General features: G+C 39.8%; 1 protein-coding gene across 1 annotated transcript in view; it reads right to left on the reverse strand.

Annotated features, from left to right (window-relative positions):
* LOC129733941 (uncharacterized) overlaps positions 1-10701 on the reverse strand; it is a 46218-nt gene extending 35517 nt beyond the window's left edge. Inside the window, exons 1-2 of the mRNA XM_055695566.1 lie at positions 9962-10701; positions 9814-9886 (exon numbers count right to left, since the gene is read on the reverse strand). The gene's annotated coding sequence lies outside the window, so the exon portion shown is untranslated. The remainder of the gene's footprint in view (positions 1-9813; positions 9887-9961) is intronic.
* Positions 10702-23978: the final 13277 nt, after the last annotated feature.

A 23978-nucleotide genomic window follows, 5' to 3' on the forward strand; every position in this document is an offset into this window, starting at 1 on the left:
GAATGGTAGGATTTTGAAAAGCTCAAGTTTTTTTTTATTAATGTGAAAAGTTCAGATGTAAAAAATTTTAGTATGTTATGATCTTGGGGTTTCATTTTAAAACTTTTTAAGGCTCTTGAATTTAGATTTGGAATTTTTGATTCCGGAGTTTTAGTGTTTTTGAAATAAGGTTTCAGCAGGTTATGCTTGTCACGAGCAGGAGGTTGAAGTACTTTTATTTAGTGTATAGAGTTTGAGCGTTTATTAGAACTTTAGTGTTATGGGATTTGCAAATTTGATGCTTTCAGAATCTTCGATCTTGAAATTTTATAACTATAGGATTTGGGTTTTCGAATTTTTTGCTTTCAGGATTAAAAGATTTCAATATTTTGAAAAATTTAGCATATTCAGGTTCTTGGAAGTTTGAAAATCATAGGATTTCAAAATTTTGAGCGTTACAAGCTTTTAGAAATGATTTGAGGATTTTAAATTTGCGGGAGCCGGGGATATCAAGCGTTTATAATTGAAATATTTTTGAATTGTTGATTCACTCACTTTGATCTCTCTTCAGTTGTCGAATTGTTGATTCACAGCATTTTTAAAATTCTGGAATGGTTTTAGTATCTTAAGGGCGTTGGGGCTCTGCAGTGGAGATGGAATACTTTCGAAGTGGTCGACGAATTCGTTTATCTTGGTACTCTCGTGACAAGTGACAACGAGGTGAGCCGCGAGGTGAAAAGACGGATTGTGGTAGTGAATAGGGCTTTAGGAATTGCGTAGCCAACTAAGCCCCGTAGCCTGCAGATCCGTACGAAATTTGTTCTCTACAGGACTCTGATCCTCCCGGTGGCGCTCTATGGACATAAATCGTGGACGTGGAAGGAGGCCGATCAACGAGCCCTTGGGGTCTCCGAGCGATCAATACTCGGTGGCAATCTAGATGATGTGGTCTGGCGCAGGCGCATGAATCACGAGTTGTAAGAAGTATACAAACACGCTGACATTGTCAAGCTGATGAAACACGGCAGGTTACAGTGGGCTGACCACGTAGCACGGATGGCGGATGAGTGACCGGCAAATATAATATTTAGCAGAGAACCGAATAAAGGCCGACGACTTCGAGGCAGACCTCGCACGCGCTGGATGTGTGCTATCGACGGGGATGTCAGAGCAGCGGGTGTAAAGGAAGACTGGGGAGGGGAAGCGCAAGATCGAGTTTTGTGGAGGCATATTCTGGATTCGGCTTAGGATCTCAACGATCTGTTGCCATAAAAGTAATGTAAGTAAGTATCTTAGGAATTCAATGTTGGATTCAGGATTTTGAAATGTTAATTTAATTGATGATTTGATGAATGCGCTTGGATTGGATTTTGATTGGATTAGATTTGAATTAAATTGTGACTGAATTAAAATTACATTTAGATTGCATTTGTAATGCATTTTAGGATTTTTGAATCAAGAAAATCAAGGATTCAAAAATTTCGGGAATTTGAGATCTAATGATTTGAGAACTTGAAAATTTCAAAATTGTAGGATTGTGTGACTTCAAATTTTTAGTATTTGAGAGTGTAATGATTGATTTCAGGATTCAAGAATTTTATCTCAGCCTATTAGTTAATAATTTATTTAAAAAAAATAGAACTCGAGAATAAAAAAGTTTCAGAAGGTACTTCAACATTTTAGAATTTGAGAATTTATTGATTTCAAAATTTTTGGAGCTTCACGTTTTGTTATTAAAGAATTTTACAATTTTAGGATTTTGTGCTTTCAGGTTTCCAGATTAGTAGGATTTCAGCATTCTGCAAACTCAGAATTTTGGGATTCTTGGAAAATGAGATTCCAACGTTTGAGGATTTCCGGATTATGGAATATGAAGATTAGAAGTTTAGGTTTGAAGGTTTTTTTTATTTCATTATTTTGGGATTTTTGCGTACGTAAGCAAAAATAATAATATTCGCATCAAACAACCTGTATTCTTCTTCTTTTCAATAAATTAGTTCGGTATCGATTCATCAATATACATGGCACATCTCCCTGTCTTTTTCCTTAAGCCTGTATTACATTCTTTGACCAATGGTCAAACATTTGACCTTTTGACATAATGGTCAAATTTATTTGACATCATGATTGTGTATTACTGCCTTTAGGAGTGCACGGTTTTTAGCAATAACTTCACTGCGATGGTATAAATGAAATATTCGAGACGCACAGTGTTCTTTGTTCAATCGAACCAGCGAAGGGTAAATCGAAAGAGCCTTGTCAAGCTTAGAAGAGTTTGAGTTTTCTCCAGCAGTCTAAAGCTTGGATTCAGTTTGGTTTTGCTGATAAGACAAATTTTTATCTGTTTGTTCGGACTTGTAAAGGTAAGGTAGAGTGAACAAAACTCAAAACCAAATTCAAGCACGTATGAGTGATTCTTACGTTCATGTGCTAGCACATTGTTCGAACGTATAGCCCGCAAGAGAAAGTATGGGCTCACTGAAAAAGTTGGGGTTTTTCAAACGTGAGTCGATCTCTGTGCTTGGAATTGGCGGCGTACGTTTGTTTACATTAGTTCAGTCGTCTCCGTGCGAACACAGTGTTTTTTTTCGGTCAAGTTTCAAAATGCGAAAACTTTCGCCAGAAAGCCGTAAAAAAATCGTGCACAAATAGCCTACACACTTAGATTTTATTGCCGAGAACTCAACAGCTGATAAACTCAGCGAAATTTTCTACAAGTTTTCGGCAGAATTTTTAAGAACTTCGGCAAACGAAACGTCAATACTTGCTGGTTTACGGTAAATCGATATATTTGCTGAATGTTCGTCAAAATATATTGCTGTCATTCGTTAAAAACTTCGCCGAGCTCAATCAGCTGTTGGGAAGTTTGCCGAGATAAATTAAGTGTGTACTGCACCAGGACTGGCGCTCATAAAGTTGGCGAAAAATGAAGGAGTAAGCGTCAAAGCCGTTCGTACTGCGATCCGCAAGTATGCTAAGAAGAACTTTTCCCAGGATTTACCGGAAAGTGGCTGAAAACATGGTCCAGTATGTCCTAAAAAATGACAAGAAAATCAAGGAAATGGTTGATCGTCAAAGATCAGCGTCTGTAAAAGGCGAAAAAGATGGGTAAATCTGTATCGAACGTTGTACGTGCTAAGAAGAGACTTGGTCTGAAGACATACAAAAAGCAACGTATGCCGAAAAGAAGTCCAAGCAGCATCGGTCAACCCGAGAGCTAGAACGTTGTGCGACGACATCTTTTGCACAAATGATGCCTGTATTATAATGCATGATAAGACCTACGTAAACTGGTCTATAAAACTTTGCCAGGGCCACAGTTCTGCGCGCAACGGGAAGGAAAAAATTTTTGAGCAAGAGAAGACGTCTAATTACACCGAAAAATTTGGGAGAAAGGCTATGGTATGGCAAGCAATACGCGAGTGTGGTAAGTTTTCTCAGCCCTTCATTACAACTGATACTATGAACACTGGAACATACATTGTAGAATGCTTGCAAAAGAGATTGCTGCCTATGATTAGTCAACATCCATGCAGAAACTTATGAAGAAGGTTAGTGGAAAAGTCCGTCGTCTTGGATACGGTAAATGATGAGAAACAGTATAAAGCATTGTTTGCAAGTGAATATACTACAAAAAATGTTTGCATACTATAGTTAGATCCACATAATATTTGGTCACAGCTTTCTATTTACTGTGGCGCCTCTAGTGGCGGTTACGAGAAACCAACCTCACGTTGAAAATCCGACGTGGTCAGGTGCAAAAGTTGCGAAGTGTCCCATATTCCGTGAATCAACCGTAAACAGCGCACAATGGTCGGAAAATTGAAATTTCCGGCCAAAATTCATTTTTTTGTGCCAAATTGTTGGTTTTCCACTGCAGATGATTATGACATATAAAAAAAGTTTTGTACTGACGAGGGGCTGTCTATAAACCACGTAAACTCGTTAGTGGAACTAGTTAACCGATCACTGTTTTCAGCAAAGATGCACATAATAGTAAAACGCTTCTTATGGCTTTGAGAGTTAGTTCGCGATTTGTCCGCAAAGATGGCGCACGAATCTAACTTTTGATAGGATCATCCAAGAGATATGGTTTCTTCAGCAAAGTTGTAAATCTATTCAATTCAAACAAAACTACTGAAGACGAAACGATTTAGCAAATCTCGATTGTAGAGCCAAATGTTGATACAGTTTTCTATGGTATTGTTTGTAAGAAAACTGTTTTAAAACGGTGCTTGATCAATTCGATGCAATCATTTATAACACTTTCTGTTCTAGGTTGTATGAACAAACTCACTAAATCGATATTATTAGCTTCCTCGTATGACCTCGTATGATCCTTGCTATGACATATGTTGATAAGTCATCATAAAACTCCAAAAAATTACGTAAAAAATTAAAAATTTTAAATTATCTTTTTCTACAAAAACGTAAATTTTACTCAAACTATTAACATATGTTTTAAACAACGTATTTTCTAATAAACCAATTATTCTAATAATTTCACGTTTATTTTGAACCAAATTGCTATAATATACAAAAAACTTTGTTGATAAATCACCCAAAAATTCAAAAATTGCAAAAAAATGGAAAATTTTTAATCATCTTTTTCTACCAAAACGCAAATTTTCCGCAAACTTTTAATACATATTCTTGAAGGGCACAAGTAGGGCTCTCAGACACACCATCAGATGCTGTGCTTACACGTGCTTACATTTAATGTTTTTGATGGTCAAAATTAGAAAAATTACGCATATTTTCAATGTGGCCTGCGACTGACTCTGTAGGGTTGAAATCCTTTACACATCCTGTTTTAGGAAACTAATTTAATAAGCTTTCAATCATATGTGAACATACCATGATAGCTTTGGTAGGTTTTTATATATTCCAAAATATTCAGAAATAGAGCGGGGGCCTAGTGTGGTTGGTAACGTCTCCGCCAACCACGCTCGACGCCTGGGTTCGAATCCCACCGCCGACATAGGTGTCGATGGTTGTGAGGTGGCGTGATCCACTCACAACCAACCCAACTGGTCTAGATTCAATCCTAGCCGACACCGGGAGATTTTCTGAAGCGAAAAATCTCTGGGATCACGCCTTCCATCGCATGAGGAAGTAAAGTCGTTGGCGCCGGTCCGTTAATAAACGGGTCATGAGTTAGGGTCCTGGATGTGGAGTCGCCTCCCTGGGCGTCGGTGATTGGCCACAACAGTGGCGGAACTAGACCGACGGAAAATAAGCGAGAATAAAAAAAAAAAATATTCAGAAAAACTATTTTTCTCCGTTTCTGAAATAGGTAACTTTGAAGGCATTTTTCAACATGAACCGTTTTTTGTATCAAGATTTCATTCAAAAATTATGAAAATATAGATAAAATACTACAAAATCATGTGCTCAAAACATCCTGAATATGAAATTCGCATTTTGGTAATTTTGGCCACTCTTTTATATAAGGACCGTCTTATGTGCAGCGTGCTGAAACGATTCTAGTCAGCCTATAGGATAGAGAGAAGACATAGAACTCACCGTTATGGTAACTGTCACACCAAAACGGCGGGTTACCCCGCCAAAATAAGCTTCGCGATGTTATTTTGCGTGACTTTTTCAATATTATATGTTTAGGGACCCAAACACATCTCACGTAACAGGAATGAAACCGTGTGGCAGTGAAGCGTATATCAAACATGTTTAAATTTGATATGTGTTAGAGTCACATTCCGATTCGGAACTTGACCTTCTGTTTACTATACACAGACTTCGCAGCCAACCGTTAAGTGTACAGGACAATTGCGGGGCTAGCACTACGATCCTACTAACACTAACAGTCTCTCCCGAGTCAAGACTCGAACCTACGATGAATGGCTTGTTAGGCCAGCATCGTACCTCGAGAGCTGGGATTCGAAAAACATTAACAATTCTTTTTTTTTAAATTGTACTTGCATACAAGTTGTTACGTAAACTAGCAGTCCCTTTTTTCATCGCAACTTGATTGCAATACTTTGCGTCAAAGCTTTCGAAACTTTAAAGGCCTTCCAGCCGTTTTGGTGTGAGCTTAATGGAAGTGAGTGTCACGGCGTCTCTCTTTTCTATAGGCTTTCTAAACGATTCAAAGAAACTCTAACGCTGGATCGCGCTGATCACAGCAACCGCAGAACTGGAACGATTGACAAGCAGCTGCGATTGAAAGTTTGCAGAGCAGTTCGGACGAATCTGTCGGTGTTCCATGCCAGCAAGCACCCCAACAAGATCCTCAAGCAAAATCTCGTAGTATAACGTCGCGCTAGGATGCTGTATGAAAAAGTTCGACGACTGCATTTCATTGGACGATGAAACATTAATGTAAAAATGGATTTTGCGCAGCTCCCAAAACAAAAATTCTGTATGTCCAAGCGTAAGAATGATGTCGCCAAGCGGTTTAAATTCGTATTTGCTGACAAGTTCGCTCGGAAGCTGATGGTGTGGCATGGGGATACGCAGCTGTGGCAAAAAAACAAGGTTATCATCACCGGATCAACCACGAATGGCCTGGTATGCAAGGAACAGTGCCTCCAGAAGCGAATTTTGCCGTTTATCCAATCACATGGCGGTCCGGTGAAGCTATGGCCTGTCTTGACAAGCTGCCACTACAGCCGGGAAGTCATGGATTGGTACAAGGAGAAGGAAAGTTGAAAAAAGTGGCAGAACGATGAAAAAAAACAGCTTATTTACATAGCTGGTGGAAGAAAATGGTGGATCGAGTTGACAGTTCCACTGTGCAGAAGATGATGGGCGATATAAAACGAAAAGTGCGTGAATTCATTCGAAGCTCAGACGTAAAATTTTTCCTGTATGTTTTCTTTAAAGGTCAATAAATTTGCTGCAAAATGATTTCTCAAGATTTTTTCTACGTGTTTTATTGACGAAGATATATCCCATTTTGTGCGACCAAATGTTAAATGGATCAAGCCCTAAAAGTTGAACTCTAAAATCAAAATACCCATTATTCAGTTATTTCTAAGTGTGCCCATACTTTCTGGTGCGGTCTATAATGTCAATTATTCCAGGCAGTTCGAAAATGACTGTTAACACAAGTAAATTGTATAGAGCGGTAGGCAAACGAATAGGGATAATTTTAGAAAGCAATGCCATTGAAAAGATGTTTACTAAGTATACAATTATGAGAACAAACTATGAAAAGTTTTATCCGAACTCTAGAAATCATTCGAAAACTTGTCAGAAAATCATTATAAGTCAAATCAAGGTCAAACCTATTTTAAAAAATTCAATACACAATATTGAAAATTTGAAAGAGAGTTGTCAAGTCAAACCAATCAGAATTGTCGTAAGAAAGTTGTTGGAAAATCCTACAAAAAATTGGTAGTAAACTGTCAGAAAGTTTTTGTCCAGGTTCGTTAAAAAGTCGTTACAAAAAGTCTTGAATACGTTGTCCCAATGTCAAGTTGTCGAAGTGCCATAAAAAAGAATATAAAACGCTGATAAATCGCAATATAAATTGTTGGAACCCTTTTTTTTAATCAAAAATTTGCTAAACAGTAGTCATGGTGAAAAAAGTCAAAATAATTGCAACAATATTAAATTAAATGAAATAATTAGAAAACTGTAGGGGTACTGGGGGTAAGCCCGGCACTGAGGGTAAGACCGTCACCCCTTGGATTTTACTAGAAAACACTAATTAACTGTGTTTTGGAATATGTTAAGTGATGATATTTAATATTCTAGATATTTTAAGACACATCGAAGCCACTGTGAAACGTCAAAATAATAGACAAAACACACGCTACTGCAGCTGATGCGTGAACGGATGTAATTTTTCGTAAGTGGAACTTAGGCTTTTATTCATTTGAAAAGACTAAAATAATTTTTCGTTGCTCTACAATTCATTGCCTGTATTGTTAGCAATCACAGGAATTCGATCTGACGTAAATTGAAGCGATAAATTAGTAGAAATACTCTTTTTCAAAAAATGTGTGCTGTCGGGGTAACACCGTCACCCAGTGAGTGGGGTAAGCCCGACATTGTCTGAGGTTAGTTGGATGTTACTGACACATATTTTTCAACTATTACCGTTAATTCGCTGCTGAATAAATTAATAAATCGACTTAGAATCATGCACTTAAGCTCTTCTGTGATTTATGAATGATTCCAAGGGTTATTAGAGGTGTCAAATGTAATGAATCAAGTCACAAAAATGACCGGTTCCCCAGTGGTATTCGGAATATGCTCCGGTGTGGTCAAGGTGATCCTGGCTTCGATGAAACTAGTTATTAATATGATTTAAAGTGCCATGTGATAGGCTTGCCGAGTATGAAATTTTTTTATTGTTTATACATATCGTTCACCGGTACTTGTTCCGGCAATCTCTCCAGAACCAGCTAACCGTCAACAACCAAATTCAACAGTAACATACAAAAATGTAAGATCTGTCATTTGGCGGTTTCCGAATTCAAATTGGTTCAGTTAATTCGAGTAAATTCATGAACAAACTTAGGTGCCGGTGTTACCCCCAAGGGGTGCCGGTTACACCCGCACTGGTTGCTAAACGTTGTTTTTATCTTGGGTTCAAAACATCATTATTCCTTGTAAAATAAAAGTTCGAAAGTACTGACAGTCTTTATATCTTGTTGAAAACAATCTGGACAATGATTCTGTGAAGGAAATATAACAATATTTACCATCAAGTCCTACTAAAGAATCATTTTCCTTAGGGGGCCGGGCTTACCCCCAGTACCCCTAGATGTTTTTAAGAAATGGTTACAAAAGTAGTGAAAAAGTCGTTGAAAGATACCAAAAAGTTATCAAAAGTAGCGCTTGAAGTAACGACGATTACGGCGTAGCGGAGAAAACAGTTTTGGCATGGTTTTAATATATTTTACGAAGCAATTTCTTTGAATGATTGAACTATCAAAAAATGAAACACACTCGAAGGTTGTTTCTATGCCGGACAATACGAGAGTACGATATTTTTTTGTCGAGTAGAACAAAAACAAATCAAAGAAAAATATCACAATAGATCGATTTAATTATTCTATGAAACGAACACATTAGATCATAACCTTCCCTACCTCTTCAAGAAAGGCGGTAATATTAGCTAGTGTTGTTGTTCGCGAAGAGTAATCAAGTTGAATTATCCTACTATTTTTTATGATTTGTTTTCGTCTGCCATCCACTTGCACGACAACTTCCCGAATTCCTAACAATAGAACCGATTCATTCGGTTTTATCGGAAGGATGAAGAGTTAAAGACCAGAGTAAAATCAGCACGGAAATTTACTGTCGTGCCAGTTGCTGCCAAAATATGTTCGTTTTCGTTGTTGATTGCTTTTTTTTTCAGAATCTCTACTAGAATAGAATCAGAAAATAACAAAATATCTGACATGAACGCAAATCCACGCAGAAGCACAAGTCCCCGCTGGGCGGGTGGAAAAGTTTCCGGTGCGGAAGGTGATGTGGGTATAAATTAATAACAGCATCGTGCCGCATGGCACAATCGGAGAAATTCTACACATAAACATCGCGTGGGCGAAGCCCACAGAAGTTCGTTAGCGAAGTTTTTTTTGTTTAGACTTTTTCCCCTTTCAGCGTAGCGAACGCGAAAGCGTCCAACTGATAAGAACTGTAACCGGGGGACTGGCCTTACACGGGTAATTAAGTCGTAAAATAAAAATACTCTAGCCGTGAGCGATGATGCGATTAGCAGAAATCATAGAATTTTTCCTTTCAGAATTCCAATGCTAATCGCCACCAGCCGGATGGCCTAATTACAGGGGTTTCATGCGACCTATACACTATACACTAAGAGCAGTAACTTATTTTTAAACGATGGTATTTACTTACCAGCGGGTTGTTGTTTGTACTGTGGACGCGTTTTTTCGAACCAGAGCGGCAGCGTCGGAAAAATGCCAACGACCTTGGGGAGGATGAAAACTTTAATTCACCTCTGCTTTCTCCAGCGACAACAATTTCATCAAAAATTCAAACTCACAAATTTCTAATGAAGGCCTTCGATCGCCACTAAACGGATCATTTGTTTACCACTAACACTACGTACACGGCGCTCTATATTTACAACCCGACAAGACAACTGGTGTCTGTTTAGCACATCGAAGAAACGAGAGAATACCACCCGTTTTTCAGTCGGTTCGGTCGGCTGATGATGATGGTTCACACAGATAAATACCTGCCATACAATGTCAAACAAGCAGAGCGACAGACACTTGACGATGGGTTCTTTCAGAGCATAGAAAGTAACACTTTGCGCTGCACAGGTTCTCTTTCTCTTGTCCACTCCCTTGCGGATCCTTCTTTGGATCGAAATTTTCCTCGAATTTTCACCTTACCGCAGCGGCTATCTTATGCAAGTTAGAAAACTCCAAGGGTGTTCACTTCGGGCTGTACACGGCTGTAGCGACTGCGGGCAGTCCAAATGCGGCACAATCTGTACGCGAATCGATGCGGATGTGACCACGCGCCGTACCTTGAAGGCCCTGCTCTCTGCTCTGGTCGAATATTGGCTCTGTTGTTTGCGGGGGAGCGCCAGGTTAGACTGAATTCCGCCAGCAGAGAAACAAAAACCTTCGGATCGAACCGTACCGATCGAATCGAGTCGGGAGACTGAGGCAGGATGTTTTGTCGGCATGCGGCACTATCAATGATGCCTGCTGTTATGCTGCGGGATACCTTCCGAAGTGTAGGAATTCTCTTCCGTTGTTCCATATGAATGGCTCTCTGAAATGTGGAAAGATATAGCGGATGAAAGAAGAAAGAAAAAAAAAGGTTGTGCAGTATTGTCGGTGAAACTTCAGCACGAGCCACGTGCGCGAGTGTTTGTGTGTCTCTATGTTCGGTTGTTGGGTGGATAGGGTGGAGAAATTGGCAGCCCGTGTGTTTGTGTGCGGGTGGCCCTAACGTCGCAGTTTTTCCCATGTGGGAGAGAACGCAAGATTTTCCGAGCGATTTAGGGTGGTCGGTGTTATAGTTTGCTACCTACAAAAATTTGGTAAATTTTACGACACAGTTTTCAGTTTTACTCGCGGATTGCGGTTTTCTTCAAGCTCTAGTTATAAAGCCACCAAACCAAAGCAAGATATCCATATGCCATATCAAAAGTTGCTAAGTGATGCTTTGCCTTCATCTAAAATCATCAGTAAAAGTTCACACGCGGCAATTGTTATTTTTACTCGCACGCACAACACCAGTCATAAAAAGCACGATTTCTGCGATGGAGCAGCTAGCACTCTTGTAGTTTGACAAAAGCGGAATTCACATGAGCTTTCTCACATAGCGAAAGGTATCCAATTTTCAGATATTCCCTTTACAAAAAGTTAGAATTAGAATCTGGCTGGTGAAATTTTGTGGGTTTAATATGATGCCGCAAGCTATTAGTGCCATGTTTGACTGTAAAACGAAATCATGATGCAAATGCAATGCAAAAATGATGAATCACGAAATTAAAGTCATCGTTAAACGCGAAATGCAAGAAATGCTACTAAAATGTTCAATGGAGATTGTTTCAAAAAGAGCTCTAATTTATGCTCGAGATTTTTGACTCTAGAAAATGCTAACTAACCGAAAATTTATGCGCAACTAAGTTCACACTGTTTTTTTTTAAATAAAAACGAAACTTTATTTATAGGAAGCATGCAATGACTTGGAGTCGTTTTGTAGGTAGTTTCTAATATTGAAGCAAGCTGTTCCTGCGCTCGACATGGATATTCATTGAGCAATTGCTCCAATACAAGTTTTTGGCCTTCACTTTACACGGACTATCGTCAACATCTAATTCACCGTCTCTAATGCGACGGAACCAATCACGGTATGTTGTTACACCTAGAGCACCAGTTCTGTAAACTTTTTTTTACTCTCGATGCCGCCGTTTTCTTTGAATGAAATGAAAGTAATGCTTCACGCGAATGACGCTTATTTGACACAAAATCAAACATTTTCACACATTTTGCCGTAATCAAATCACTAACATGGCAAAGCGGTTTGTTTAACACATGTTGTCGTCATGTTTCAGATACGTCAAAGTCGACTTGTTTAGAAAAATCAAAATTTTCTGAGACCTAATTTCAGATTATCATTGGAAAATATTTTCTTTTAAAAAAGTTTAAATAAAAAAAGTGTTGCAAAACGTTACTATTAAATAGAAATTGGCGTTCATTTCTCCATCCAGAGCTTTTTACTAGAAGTTATGGAATTACTTACAATAAAAAAAATCTTAACAAATTTATTATATTTTAAGTTTAGTAAAGCGGGCAATGTATGTAGTTTCGCGGGAATGCGAAGATGAACGGGAATAGAAGGTGTGACTAGAATTAGAAAAAAATTTCCCTCGTCCAGACGGGACTCGAACCCGCAATCTCCGTTGTCTCCGGCAAGGTGTTTTGGCCAATTAAACTACTGGGTAAGGGTAACTCTTCCTAAGACCAATGTCGAATCACCCTCTACTATTGTGTTCCCGCATCTCAGCACGCCGCGATAAAACTGCACACACTGCCCTGTGGAAGTTTATTTCTGTCAACTGAGAGAGTGGTCTCTTTACGCACACTATGTATAATGACTTATTATATCTACAGCGGCAGTGCAGTTTTATCGCGGCGTGCTGAGATGCGGGAACACAATAGTAGAGGGTGATTCGACATTGGTCTTAGGAAGAGTTACCCTTACCCAGTAGTTTAATTGGCCAAAACACCTTGCCGGAGACAACGGAGATTGCGGGTTCGAGTACCGTCTGGACGAGGGAAAATTTTTTCTAATTCTAGTCACACCTTCTATTCCCGTTCATCTTCGCATTCCCGCGAAACTACATACATTGCCCGCTTTACTAAACTTAAAATGTAAGTCAATATGACAAAAAATGAAATTAGTTCGTAAAGTAAATTTATTATATGTTTATTTTTAATTTTTTTAAATATAAATAACGTCTCAAATCATTCAGCATTAGTGAAATACAAATATTCTTTAAAACCTTGAAAAAAAATACTCTAAAACCTAAACTTTAACATAAAATTGAGAGTAAGGCGTCGGTCACAAATTGCGGGCCATCCACATACCACGTGACAGATTTTTAACGATTATTAACCCCCCCCCCCCCCAATTGTCCAAAATGCCCATATAAATTCTTTTTTTTTTTGCAAGGACCGTGGACATTCCTTCTAAAATTATTTTCAAACATTTTTCATATTATTGCGAAAACGTTATGAATTATATATATTATATTATATCCAATACGGCAAATTTGCTTATTCAATTTGTGGGTGTTTTTTCGGTTGCAGTTTCGTTTTACCGATAGTTCACTCCACCAGCACAATTTTGAGAAACGATGCATGACCAACTTGTAGTCCCCAAGTTGTACTAAAAATTTCCGAATATTGCAATGCTCTAGCTTTTATGCCGGAAGTGCGATATTCAACCAATGGTACTTGTTACGGGAGTTATCTCACGGTGAAATATATTTCACTCTCATTTTTTAAGACCTATTTCCGATTCCATCTAAAGTGAAGTGACAAAAATTAGCTCCGTGAAGTGAGATTGACAGTAAAGTGAAAACGAGAAAGTGACAAGTGGAATGAGTTTCCCAGCACAAAAATTTTTAAGTCCCAGAAAGTCGAGTTTCCCGATTTTTTTTTCGAGATAACACCAGATCTCGGCGTTTTACGCATTTCAAAGATATTTGGTATCAACAAGAATTTCCATATCGACAATTGCATGACCTGTGCCTTTCGTCATCAGTCGAAAAAGTGAGACCTAAAGCGACACTACTTCATTAACTTCACTACTTCAGACACTACTTCATTAACTTCGATTGAGCTGCAATTTTGTATGAGGACATTACTTCTAATCCCTATCGCTAAACGAAATTCAAAGATTAGTTTTTTTGCCTTACGTTCCCTTTGCCGCAGTTCAAAAATTAGTTAGTCTCAAAGAGAGTCTTGTTACTGAAAAATAAACTCGATATACATATTATCATTAGATCACAAATCAATCAATTTTTAAATTTTTCTCACCTTCGTGAAATCATTTTACCGTTCAAAATAATCGTGAATAAATTCCACGCAAGACGTCACATATAAATTTTCATATATTTTAATTTATCAATCTCTCGTAAACTGTTCGAAAATTCGCGGGAAAAAGTGCTTCCTAAATAAGGATGACATTGAGTTATATTTCTCTATTTGAAGCATAGTGGACTATTTATAGTGAAGTTTTAAATAATTTTGCTTTAGTTTGCGAACCTTACGTCGTTTTTGAGAGGTTTTATTCTATAAAAAATAAGCTTCATCATTTTTATTCTGTTCCAATGAATTAAACGTGAAATCCTTCATTGAGTATATCAAGCATAAGCAAAGTGAAGCAGTAATGTCTCAGAAGTAACTTGGTCCGATCATGGTTCAATGCTGGTCCGATCATGATACAAAACAGGCTTTCGCGTTTCACCAATAATTCAAACTTTTAAGCAAATATTTCATATAAAAAGTGTTCCTACATTGAATTTAAATGTTACAGAAGCATATTACTGGAAAATATACTGCAATCGTTAAATATTCGATTCTAAAATCAGTACTTGAAAACAAGACTTGGTAACAATTGAAAGGGCAAATTGTGCTCGAAAATAGACCATTTTTTGAAACATTTAATAGGTATACTTAAGTTATTTGAATGAAACCTTCCGAACATCAGAAGAAGTTTTTTGATGATGCGGGCACATATTTGATACGGTTTTTTATTCAATAATTGAGAAATCTCGCATATAAAAAAGTGGTCCGATCATGGTACATTTTCACAAATCAATCAATTTTTAAACCTTTCTCACCTTCGTGAAATCATTTTACCGTTCAAAATAATCGTGAATGAATTCCACGCAAGACGTCACATATTAATTTTCATATATTTTAATTTATCAATCTCTCGTAGACTGTTCGAAAATTCGCGGGAAAAAGTGCTTCCTAAATAAGGATGACATTGAGTTATATTTCTCTATTTGAAGCATAGTGGACTATTTATAGTGAAGTTTTAAATAATTTTGCTTTAGTTTGCGAACCTTACGTCGTTTTTGAGAGGTTTTATTCTATAAAAAATAAGCTTCATCATTTTTATTCTGTTCCAATGAATTAAACGTGAAATCCTTCATTGGGTATATCAAGCATAAGCAAAGTGAAGCAGTAATGTCTCAGAAGTAACTTGGTCCGATCATGGTTCAATGCTGGTCCGATCATGATACAAAACAGGCTTTCGCGTTTCACCAATAATTCAAACTTTTAAGCAAATATTTCATATAAAAAGTGTTCCTACATTGAATTTAAATGTTACAGAAGCATATTACTGGAAAATATACTGCAATCGTTAAATATTCGATTCTAAAATCACTACTTGAAAACAAGACTTGGTAACAATTGAAAGGGCAAATTGTGCTCGAAAATAGACCATTTTTTGAAACATTCAACAGGTATACTTAAGTTATTTGAATGAAACCTTCCGAACATCAGAAGAAGTTTTTTGATGATGCGGGCACATATTTGATACGGTTTTTTATTCAATAATTGAGAAATCTCGCATATAAAAAAGTGGTCCGATCATGGTACATTTTCTGATTGGTCCGATCATGATACAACACCCTACTCAAGTTCCAACCGTAACAGTTGAAGCGAGTAAAGGCGCTATATCCTTGGTTTCGAAACCTGAACATTAGGAGGAAATACCTATGTTCGATCCCAGGAGATTGGTCAACAAAGGAGTGTACTTTCTTAGCTTTATCACTCCCAACGAATAAGGTATGTACTTCTTACATACGGATCGGTTGGTACGGATTGTCCCCGTTCTTAGATTACATTGTATTATATTGCGCTACACAGTAGGCCTGGCCGTTGACAAGAAAAATGGAAACCATTTTCAAAATGGTGGATATCTAGACTAGACTATGCCGCCTGAAAAAAAGGTTTCTGTATCCTTGCGGCCCGAAGCTTCCCTCACCCAGCATCCGTCGTGCGTTTGTTTTGACCAGAGATGCGAATTTTCACTGTCAGCTACAGAATATCAGTCGAAATTGAAGGCTGTGAATATCGATGTCAGCACGAAAGAGCTTGAAATGAAATTGCTTACAGGTTCAATCGGTTGACAGTGGTAGTAATACCACATACATAAGACATACGTAACACTGGCATTTTTTTCTGGTACACGTTGCCCCATAGTACTCCGTACCTCGCCCTGTCAAACTGCTCGATAAATAATGAACAAAATGAATTTTCTTTTTCTCGGCCTTATCGAGCCCCAAAGAAAATCCCTTACGAAACTGTCAAAAAGTTATTTACAAAATCAATGCAGCATTTTTCGAGTAGGAACGAGACAAATGCAGGGCTGCGCCGGTACACTGCCTTCAAAAACAACTCAAACAGGAGTTTTTTTAACAGAGGTTGGTACTTTCGAGTAGTTCATTTTGTACCAACTTTTTTGGAAGATTTCTTCCTGAGTGTTACGTATGTATTATGTATGTGGTAATACTGACTACTGCGATTTTGCACGCGCTGTGTTGTTTTCGCGATGTTCATGTGTTTTAGAATGTAGATGCTCGTTTACTTCATCGGCTTTATGCATCGGATTGGTTCAGATCAAATATATACAACATGTTTATAGTCAATATCATTTTTCTCACTGACATGACTTTCAATGAGAATTGACACAGGTGGTACTCAATATCAATCTCAATCTGAGTGAATGAAATTGCTGTTGTGTGATATTCATTTTGTAGTTTCGAAATTTCACAGCTCTGATTTTGACAGTCAAGAACGCGAAACATATTTTGTTTCAGTAGTTCCTGTGATTTTCCGTGTTTAGTCTTCAGTTTACTTTCGGCTGAAACATCTTCAATCACATATCGAACTTTCAAAACAAACCACTACTGTTAAGGAAATGTGAATAAATGAAGCTTCACATCCAAGCATGGAAAAGTTCACTCACTAGCAATATTTCATGCAAATGTGGTATTTGATTTATCAGTTATCGTTCAACTATTTCCACTCGCGTACAAGTTTTCCATAGAAACGCTGCTGATTGTTTTTCGCTTCTAAGAGTTCCGAATACCTTAGAAGGAGACTGAATGTCTCAAACACGATAGTATTTATTGTATCCAAGTTCACTTGCATTCAACATTATCGCGAGAAGCTTTGAGATATTATCGCCAGTGATACAAAATTATGAATCCAAATGAACGTTAGATTGCGTTCAATTGTTTGCTTGCCGGAGCAAATAGGTATCATCAATGCTTATAGAAATTGTAGCATGGTTCATTAGCATCTGATACTTGAAATCACCAAGAATCATCGTGGTATATCACGGTGAAAGCACGACGTGGAGTAGCCGAATTACACCTACAAGCAACCAACATTTGAAAGAATCATTGCGATCGCATGAGTGCAATCGTTTACGATTCTTTCGTGAACACTCGCTATATGTTGCTCGCTCCGCCTAAAGCAGGCAATACTGAAACAAAATCATCAAAGAAAGCCACCATATATTTCTTTGCTCTAAGTTGTCTCTTGCAAGCTTGAGAATGTGTAACTTTTGATAGCGATGGTTTGCTAGGATTGAAAGCTTATAAATAGCACGTTCAGAAATGATACCCGAATGATTGTTATGCGATACGAGTTTTTCCATCCTTGTTCACATCACATGCATCGCTCTGAACGATGAGTGGTCCACCCAGCAACTGGTGCAACTTGTGGTTCATCCGTCTCCGCCATGATCCATCTTCCATCTGCATTCACCACAGATGGTTCGCAGCAGCGTTGGTCTTCCACGAGCATGGTCCAGGATTCGTGGTCGTAGAGGACTACCGGTTTGATCAGTGTTTTGTAGATGATCAACTTCGTGCGGCGGCGGATTTTTTAACGTAGAACTACGTTTTACTATAGCATACCACACAGGGATGCAAACTGAAAAACTGGGACGAAATTTGTCCCTTTTCAAATGCTTATAGGTCGGTTGGTTTTCTACCGATTTTCTTCATTCTTGCAGCAATCGATTGGAAAATTATACACGCATCTGCCAAAATGCAGAAAAATGTTGTTTGAATCTACGAACTATTGTACTATTGAAAATTGACAAGCCTTGTTGAAATAAAAATAACGTCCTCTGATTGGTCGCTTGCTTGCTGTGAGTGTATGATATGGTGTGATGTGTGTATGATATGGTATGATGTGTGTATGTGTGTATGATATGGTATGATGTGTGTATGGTGTGACGATATGGTATGTGTGTGTGTGTATATGATATGATGTGTGTGTGTCTGTATGATATGGTATGATGTGTACTGCCCTTCCAAGCATAGTTGTCCCAGCGTGCATAAGGTTTGTGTAGAACATGGGATTACTATGATTGGAACGGCAGTGTATGTGTCCGTATGATATGATATGATGTGTGTGTGACTATGATATGGTATGATTTGTGTGTGTGTGCTGTGTATGGTTTTTAATTCGGCACGTTCTGCTAACTGCTGAACCCGGTTCACGAAATTCACAACCCTTCATTAGTAGACATTATAACTCATTACCCAAGTAAAAATATTGGTTTTATCAAAGTTTTATAGCGCTAAATAGAGCCAAAAAAGCGCTATAAAACTTTGATAAAACCAGATGTGTTACTAGGGTAATGAAACACTCAATGCATTTGTTAATAATGTACGTAGTTCTACGTCATTTATGCGGTCGTGTCTTGGATACAACCTCCTACTTTTTTTTTGAGTGGAGCGTCCTCCAGAGTCCAAAGTAGACACGATTTCCTGCCATAAGTCGTAGACAAATTTCTCTGCTGGTGTCGTTGTCAGCAGTCACCAGTGAGCTCAGGTACACGAACTCGTCTACCACCTCGATTTCATCACCACCAACTTAAACGAGGTGGGAGGCTAGCACTGTTTTCTCATGAACCCCTTCCTTTCATGTACTTTGTCTTCGATGCATTGATAATCCGTGTGGCTTCGGCCTTTAGTCCGATGTACGTATCCGCCATCTTTACAATGGTCCGAGCTACAATGCCGATATCGTCGGCGAAGCCAAACAGTTGAACCGAGTTTTGGAATATCGTGCCACTCGTGGTTATCCCCGCTTTTCTAGTGACAGCTTCCAGAGCAATGTTAAACAGTAGGCACGAGAGAACATCACCTTGGCTTAAACCTCTTCGAGTTTCGAAGGGACTCGAGAGTGCCTCCGATCCTCGAACTACACACATCACTCGATCCATTGTCGCTTTGACCAACCGCGTTAGTTTGTCCGGGAATCCGTAGTCGTGATTTGAAAGGCAGAGGATTTGTGAGAGGTACTCTAACGGCGTTCAGCAGAGTGATTGTTCACTATGTTCAGTAATTGCAGCACTCCAGCTTGTCGCCCTTCTTGTAGATGGAACACACAATACCTTCCATCCACTCCTCCAGTACTCGTTCTTCCTCCCAAATCTTGACAATGTTCTTCCTCCCAAATCTTGACAAATGACGGCACGGCTCTAGCCCGTGTTTTTCCGCCGTATTTCAACAGCTCGCTGAGAAGTTGGTCCACTCCAGCAGCTTTATTGTTTTCAGTGTTTTTATTTTCTTCTCCACCTCCAGGAGATCCTGTTGTTTCCTACTCGTGCACCAAGATGTTTAGCTTCTCGTGTTGTTAGTTCGGAACAGCCCTTCATCACTACGCGAGCGCGGTCCTCTTGTTGGCGCTTCTTCCTTCGGAGGACTGAGTTTTGGCTGTTCCGTGCCTGACGGTATCGTTCCACGTTCGCTCTCGTACGGTGTTGCAGCATTCTCGCCCGTGCTGCGTTGTTTTCCTCGACTAACTGTTTGTATTCGCCGTCAAACAAGTCATTTCTATGATTCGGAGCCCTTGTACCTAGTAGCGCTACAGCAGTGCTACCTATGGCGGATCCGATGCTCCTCCAGCCGTCGTAGCTGCGCCAAGCTGCTCTTCCGTGGGTAACGCTGTCTCCCGCTTCTGCGCATATTCCTGTGCAGCCTTGGCGTCCCGCAGTTGCTCAATAATTGATCGGGGCGCTCGACTTCGGCGGGTGTTATACACCATCGAGTCAGGTGATCTCCAGGTGGATTTGTGGATATCTTTGCGGGGAAAGAAGGTATTTCGGACTACTATACCACGGAAGGCCGCAAAGTTTACGCACCGATGGCCGATGTCATTAGACATGATGGCAGGCTATCTGGCCCGGTCTGTACATTGCCTTCCGTACTACCTTAGCATTCATGTCCCAATGACGACTTTCACGTCCCGTCGCACACTGGGGCAGCCTCATACAAAAGCTCAGACAAAACCTAAATTTTGATTTTCCGGAATTAGGTTCAAAATCGATATTCTGCAGAAACTAGAATGCCTACAGACCAAGAATCAAGCATAGGTTGTAAAGAATTCGCATGTTTTAGTACAGCGGTTCTCAACCTTTTTTGGTTCGCGTACCCCTTGGCGATATTATCTAAATCAATTGTACCCCCTGGCTAAGAATGTTCTTGCAGGGTGGAAGAGAGCAGTGGTAGATCATGTTGTGGTACTCTAGTTTAGGTTTCAAATTAAACTGTAATTTGTTTGATTGCTACAGTCATGTTTAAAGAGCAAGTTTGAACAACAACAAAATTATTATGGAACAAATGCTTTGTCCGCCATTACTGATTTTTCTTTCACGTACCCCCTTAAGGTTCTCGCGTACCCCTGGGGGTACGCGTACCCCAGGTTGAGAACCGCTGTTTTAGTACATCGTGAAGTAGGAGAAGTTGGGGTTTAACATTTGATAAAACCAAAAAAAATATTTCGATTATCTTTACCAACCTACAAAATACAGGAGCTCCCAAATAATAATGATATTAAGCATGAAATCTCTTCAATATGAGTTAAATTAAAGGAAAAAAAAAACTTAGATAGCTGAGTATATCCTACTATACCACGATTGAGCACAACGTTTCACGCAGATAAAAAAAACCCAATTTTTTACTAATTTCAAACATTTGAAAAAGTGATTTACCAGCGAGTACCCACTCTATATTCTTCTCAAATTTGAAGATGCCAGTCTCAGTTATTCAAAAAACCCAACTTTAGCTGCCACTTTTTGCCTTTTCAAAAGTTATTCGATTTTCGGTACAACATGTTTTTGAGTATAAATCATGCGTTTCGCGGCAGCTTTCTATGACGACATCACATTTGAACAAATTCGTGAAGCGCACAGCCAAAAGTCCAGCAGAGTTGAAACCATGCAAGATGTATTAAACGATATGTTGGTTATATCTGACCCCTTTGTCGTCCAGTTTAAGAACAAACATCGATTCAACTGATGGAAGACGATGAATTAAAGATTCTGTAATCTATCCAAATTCAATCATTTTGTTATATATCATTAATCATGATCAATACGTTTAGAATGTGTATGTGTATGTGTGTGAAATAAGTGACTTAAATTTTTTTATGCATGACTAAAACAATTAAATGACCCTAACAACTGATATAAGAACACAGAATTGCCTAGACTTGAACTTGCAAAAGAATTTCACTTTCAATATTGAGCGATCTAGATCAAACAGTAATCCAGGCATGTTGTACATGAATGTACTAGGAATCCTGCCAAAAAATTCGCCTGAAAATGTCAAACCTTCTTGTTTTGACATTCTATATAAAAAAAATGTGCAAAATGGTAAATCGTATATAGTTGATCAACTTCGCGTGATACTTGTGACCTCTATTCCTTTCCGACCGAGCCCACACAATTGTGTAGGTAAAAAATGACGGAAAACAAAACTTAAATCAAAGTAATTCCTATATAAAAACACTTGCTTGCTTCCGTTTATTATTTTTCGTAGCAGCTGCGATGTTAACACTAGCTTTGTGAGCAATAAAACAATGAATAAGACTTTCAAAAAGCGAAAGAGAAGGTTTAATTTAAGTCACCTTCTATCTACGCATTCATATGGGCCCGGTCGGAAAGGGCTATAACATGAATCTAAAAAGTTATTGGGCTTATTTTTTTAAACAAAGTGATTTAGATAAGTATAAACTGATCTAGACCAAACATTGAAGATAGATCACAATCATTCGAACAATTTTGCCGAAGACACCAATATTCTATGATTCGAATTTGAGCAGTTATGGGGTTTTGTTTTGTGAACAATAAAATTAGTTCTATCTCGTTAACAGTCAATCCTACAATTTTGATGTTTTCGACAACTTTATATCAATTGATGATATGAACAACTTTTCTGAAGAAACAAAATGGCTAGCACCAATTATTCAGAAGATAGATGTCAGCGCCATCTGTAGGAAGAAAATTGAAGCTACTCGAATACATTTTTCATAAAGATATTTTTATGCTGTACAACATTGCCGAAGACATAAACACTGTGGAAACAACCATTTAGAAGTTATGAGGTTTTGTCGCACCAACAGACCAATCTGCCCCACTGTGCGTCGGGAGAGCTATCGTAGACCTGCTCGCCGTCATATCGGATCCCTACCGCATCCCTCCCGGAAACGGTAATTGGGTTGCGGATAAGTCCAGTTTGGCGGCCATATGTACGACGAGCAAGTTCCCGGTTCAGGAGGTTGTCTCAACCTCAGAAGAAGGGTACGTAGTTGCTAAGGTAAACGGAGTGTTCTACTGCAGTTGCTATGCTCCGCCACGTTGGTCTATCGAAAGGTTCACCCAGATGGTCGACCTCCTATCCATGGAGCTAACGGGCCTAACGCCGTTGGTGGTGGCGGGCGACTTCAACGCTTGGGCTGTTGAGTGGGGAAGTCGCTTCACGAACCAGAGGGGCCAGATCCTGTTGGGGGCTTTTGCAAAGCTCAACCTAGATCTGGCCAACGTTGGGAACAAAAGTACATTTAGCAGAAATGGTGCGGAGTCGATCATCGACGTGACGTTCTCCAGCCCAGGACTGATCAAGAACTGGAGGGTAGACGATGGCTACACTAATAGCGACCACCAGGCGGTCTGTTATAGTGTAAACAACGAGAGGCGGCAAGCGACGGGTAGAGCCAACACTCCGACCGTTCGCGGGTGGAAGACATCGCACTTTGATGCCGAGGTATTCGAAGAGGCAATGAGAAGGGAGCGCGAGGGGGGCAGTTGGCTCCGCCCGACTGCTGACCAACTAGTTGCTATGCTATCGCGGGCGTGCGACGCCACCATGCCTAGGACTCGCCAACCTAGGAATGGAAAGCCACCGGTTTACTGGTGGACGGACGCGATAGCCGACCTTCGCAGTGCGTGCCTCCGTGCAAGACGGAGGATGCAGCGTGCGCGAAACGAAGAAGAGAGGACAGAGCGCCGCGCAGCATTCAGTTCGGCAAGATCGATGCTAAAGAGTGCGATAAAGGCCAGCAAGAGGGCCTGCTTCGATAGGCTATGTGCGAGTGCCAATACAAATCCGTGGGGTGACGCCTACAGGATCGTAATGGCCAAGACTAAAGGCGCGCTAGCGCCTGCAGAGCGATCACCAGCGATGCTGGAGCGTATCATCGAGGGACTCTTTCCACGCCACGAGCCAAGTCCTTGGCCTCCGGCAGTCGAGTCTCACGTCCGACGTTCCAGTATCTCAGACATAGACCAGAGATGGTCGGCCAACCTGCCGAGCATCCAATCCGTGAGCGACGACAGCCGTGTCGAGGCAGGGGAGGAGGCAAGGGTTACGAATGAGGAACTCATCGTGATCGCCAAATCCCTAAAGGTGAGCAAGGCACCGGGACCGGATGGTATCCCTAACCTGGCGATCAGGCTGGCGATAAAAACGGCCCCCTGGCTGTTCAGGGCAGTCATGCAGAGGTGCCTGGATGACTGTCTCTTTCCGGACAGGTGGAAGCGGCAGAGACTGGTCTTATTGCCGAAGGCTGGGAAACCGCCAGGGGACCCATCGGCATATAGGCCTATCTGCCTGCTGGACACCGCGGGCAAGGTGCTTGAGAGGATCATCCTCAACAGACTGGTGAGGTACACGGAGGGTGTACACGGTCTGGCAAGTAACCAGTTCGGCT

Source organism: Wyeomyia smithii, chromosome 1, assembly GCF_029784165.1.
Source record: "Wyeomyia smithii strain HCP4-BCI-WySm-NY-G18 chromosome 1, ASM2978416v1, whole genome shotgun sequence".
Classification (NCBI taxonomy): Eukaryota; Metazoa; Arthropoda; class Insecta; order Diptera; family Culicidae; genus Wyeomyia; species Wyeomyia smithii.